The following is a 4,786-nucleotide window of genomic DNA, read 5'->3' as shown; positions in this document are numbered from 1 at the left end:
CAAGTGCAACAAATGTAACTATAAATGAAGCAAGTTTGTGATTGAGTATAATGTAACATAAAAAAGTCACACGTACACAAAACAACATCAAGCATTAAAGATTCAAACTGACCTGTAAAATGGACTGGAGATGCGCACAGAACAGGGCGCAGGTGTGCGCTAATCAATTGCTATCACCTCACTATTGAGGTTAACATCTCCTTCTGAATCATGCAGCTGAAAATAAATCGCCTTAATTGGCGTATTCAAGATCTTTGCTCACCTTTGCAGGAAACCGGCAGGCTAGTTCACTAGAACTCAGGCCCAACTCACGCTAATAGGGCTTGGTGACTGGTGCATACGTATGCGTGTCGAGCGTACGCGCATTTAATTGATGAATCAGGGAACATGTTTTCTGGCATTTTTCTAATTGTAAACAGCATACCTCTAGTGATCAAAACGCGCACAAATTGAGGATTGTATATCCTTTCAGATGTTTGATAAGTATTATTATTACATTTCTGTGAATCAATAGTTCTGATATATCATGTTTTTCTACAGCACATAAAAACCTTGCAACATGTGGGAAGCACTGCAGTTTATAAAGCAAAAAAAATACCATTTTTCATACCATTTAGTCTTCAAAACTATATTTTTGTTAATAAGACTTTAATTACAAAACTTGTTGGGAAATTTTTCTGTGATGTTTCTGGCTTCTGTGAGTTTGAAATTGAACATTCACTAATTGATTGGAAAATTAAGAAGAATCAGGTAAGACTAGTTGGGTTCATTGGGTGTCTTGGTGTCCTACATTATTTGGGTCTATTCATTTGGATCCTATCAGGAAAGATAAAAGAAGAAAGAAAAGACAATATGCAAGATATCAAAAGATGGGCACAATCAAGCTATTTTTTATAACAGTTGTATTAGAGTGGCATTCGTGCAATATTTATCGATGGTCTATATGTTTTGTGTCACAATTAGGTTGTTGATGGTGTATGGTCATGTGTCCAAATCTCCTGGAAAAAAAATGGGTAAAGGGTGTATAATTGGTCAGATGTTTGAGGGTCTATTATATTCCCACGATGGGAAAATTAAAAGGAGGTTGTATACAGTATAACTTTAAGATGGGGATGATGATGGGGACAGAGTGTAGATGTCCTTGGGTATAGTTCCACCTAGCAAGAGCTTTAAAGACATATAACATCGGAACAATGTAACAGCTAAGCAAATGAGGTGATCGTAAATGGAAAATTATGGATCCAATCAAATCCTGTGCAGAATGTAAAATGATCCTAGATGGAAATCAGATTTAAAAAAAATAATTAATTCTTTGGGAAAAATTCTTAGGTATTTTTAATAATCCTTGACAGCATGTATTGAATGTATTTTTTCTGATTGGTTGACCTTTACTTTAAGACAAGGATGCCTGCTGATAAGATGATGCATCTTCTTGCAGTTTAAAGAAAAGGTTGAGGCAGCTGCACAATGTATTGTTCATAATAGCTGTAAGCATAATTGCTGTGATTTCACTTGCTTAACACTCACAAACTGATAGCTTACTAGTTAGTTATATATATATTTTATGTTTTACAGTTCATGTGCTATATATATATATATATATATATATATATATATATATATTTATTTATATATACACAGTTAGGTCCATAAATATTTGGACAGATACACATTTTTTTCGCATTTTGGTTCTGTACATTACCACAATTAATTTTAAATGAAAAAACTCAGATGCAGTTGAACTGCAGACTTTTAGCTTTAATTCAGTGGGTTGAACAAAAAGACTGCATACAAATGTGAGGAAATAAAGCTTTTTTTAACACAATCACTTCATTTCAGGGGCTCAAAAGTAATTAGACAAATTAAAAAGCTGAAAATAAAATGTTCATTTTTAATACTTGTTTGAAAACCCTTTGCTGCCAATGACAGCCTGTAGTCTTGAACTCATGGACATCACCAGATGCTGGGTTTCCTTCTTTTTAATGCTCTGCCATTACTGCAGCGGTTCGTGGGCCTTTCTGTCCGCAGTTTAGTATTCAACAAGTGAAATGCATTCTGAATTGGGTTCAGATCAGGTGACTGACTTGGCCATTCAAGAATAATCCACTTCTTTGTTTTAATAAACTCCTGGGTTGCTTTGCCTGTATGTTTTGGGTCATTGTCCATCTGTTTTATGAAACGTCTCCAAATCAATGTGACTGCATTAAACTGGGTTTGAGCAGACAGTATGTCTCTGAACACCTCAGAATTCATTGGGCGCTTCTGTCCTGTGTCACATCATGGATAATCAATAGTGTCCCAGTGCCATGGCAGCCATGCACGCACAAGCCATCACACTGCCTTTGCCATGTTTTACAGTTCATGTGCAATGCTTTGGATCATGAGCTGTTCCATGCCTTCTGTAGACTTTTTTCTTGCCATCATTCTGGTAAAGATTGATCTTGGTTTCATCTGTCCAAAGAATGTTTTTCCAGTACTTTGCTTTCTTTTATAAAAGTTTTAGAGCACAGTCCAATCTAGCCTTTCTATTCTTGAGGCTTATGAGTGGCTTGCACCTTGCAGTGCACAGTCTGTATTTACTTTCATGCAGTCTTCTCTTTATGGTAGACTTGGATATCGATACGCAGACTTCCTAAGGAGTATTGTTCACTTGGTTGGCTGTTGTGAAGGGGTTTCTTTTCACCATGGAAATGATTCTGCCATCATCCACCATTGTTGTCTTCCATGGATGTCAAGGTCTTTTGGTCCTCTGGAATTCACCAGTGCTTTGTATCTTTCTTATGATGTTCCAGACTGTAGATTTTGCCACTCCTAATATTGTAGCAATTTCTCGGATGTTTTTTTTCTGTTTTTGCAGCTTAAGGATGGCTTGTTTCACCTGCATGGAGAGCTCCTTTGTCCACATGTTGTCTGTTCACAGCAAAATCTTCCACATACAAGCACCCCCCCCCCCCCAAATCAACTCCGGGCCTTTTATCTGCTTAATTGATAATGACATAACAACGGAGTTGTTTCATTTAAAATAATTGTGGTAATGTACAGAACCAAAGTGAGAAAAAGTTGTCTCTGTCTAAATATTTATTATGGACATAACTGTATATATACACAGGCACAGGGAATTAAATAAGACCTTCAATGTTCTCTCATGGGAATCTGCCAGGTCCATGTTTTTCAATGGCAGTGATTGATTGATTCCCACCAGGGATAGTTTGAGGGAATGACAGATTCTCTGTTTTAAATATAAAGCCCAAAAATTGCATGAATCTTGAGTTCTGCTGCAAGGTTCTGAACAGTTCAAATCAGCTCCAACCTCCACTATCCACCACAAATGAGGGAACTTTAATTTAAATTGTACCACATCCATATATAAAATATATTTTCCTGTCTGGCAGATTCCAACATCTCAGTGTTCAGAAAGTTGTTTCCTGGATACAGGAAAGTTTTCAGTTCTTCCATATATCCTTGTTGTCATGACTATGTCTTCTGTTCTTATGGAGAAATATCAAATATTACTGGTAATGATTATCAAATGTTACTGTTATGTATTTATCTCTTCCTTTGTCTTTTATTTTCAAAAACAACCCATACAGAGATCCATAAAGAGTTAATTTACAAATTATATATTAAAAAAGGGTTTTCCAGGATATGAAGAATAAGGAAAGGAAGAAAGAGAAGGATAAGGAAATACAACGCATAGAAAATAAGGGTGAATCAATTAGAACAACTGGACTTCCAACCTATTAATTGCATCAAAATATCCTTTGATTCATACATTTTGGATTACACAACCTTGTAAACGTGTGCTTTGTAAACATATTAAGGAAGCTTTGTTTCATCACAAACATACAAAGTGTTCAAAACAGTGTCGATAATAAGACAATATGGTTTAAGGGTACCAAGGTGAATTAAGTGATTTCCATCTTTGAACAGGTGTTCTCGTAGAAGGTTCTATTAAATCTAAGCGCAAATGTAGAAGTTCTATGATAGTGATGGGAGGGGGGTTAGTGAGTATCAAGATAACATTAATAACACATAAGCTTTTTTTACAGTGATGTCCTTTAACCTCTAACTGTGTTCAGTACATTTACATTTTTCACTGTAATAAAAGGTTGTAAGTATTTTGTCATTATGGTTGAAAATATGCGTTCAAAAACCCAAACATAAGTAAAGCCTGATCTGAGAAATCCAAATGTACTCCTTCATCTAAAGAGAAAAAAAAATGATAGTTTACATAAAACAAAACTCTGAAGGTTTATGATTCTCCAACTACTGTCTGAAGCTTGTCTTCCCTCATTAAAGGCTACTCAAATTCAATGAGGTGCAGTCAAGGGAAGTTAAATAGGAAGAAGTGTTTGAAACAGAATGTTTGAATACATTTTGACATTCAAATTTAAAAGAGAAATAGATCTAAAAGTTCTGGGAGTCAAAGGTTCTTTGTTGGTTTCAGGATGGTAGCTAGAAAACTATAGCTTATAGCAGGTTTTTTATTAGGAAACTAAGGACACTGCAGAAGACACTGCAAGACTGAACTTATCCGCCAAATAAAGAGAGAGAGTTTCCCTAATGTGTTTATAATATCCACTACACAACCCTGTTGAATTTTGGACAGGGAATATTTTCATTAGGCTTCCGTAAGCTTCCTTAGGACAGAATAGTTTGGCAAGGGATACCAAATGAATAGAGGTGTTGTAAGTTTAAGTTTAATTCAGGGATGGCTTGGGGGACATTGGGGTCACATTGGTGGTCAAACAATTCCCCATCATGTAATTAGATATATATAAAAGAA

Source organism: Pyxicephalus adspersus, chromosome 9 (assembly GCF_032062135.1).
Source record: "Pyxicephalus adspersus chromosome 9, UCB_Pads_2.0, whole genome shotgun sequence".
Lineage (NCBI taxonomy): Eukaryota > Metazoa > Chordata > Amphibia > Anura > Pyxicephalidae > Pyxicephalus > Pyxicephalus adspersus.
Note: the sequence above shows the minus strand (reverse complement) of the source record.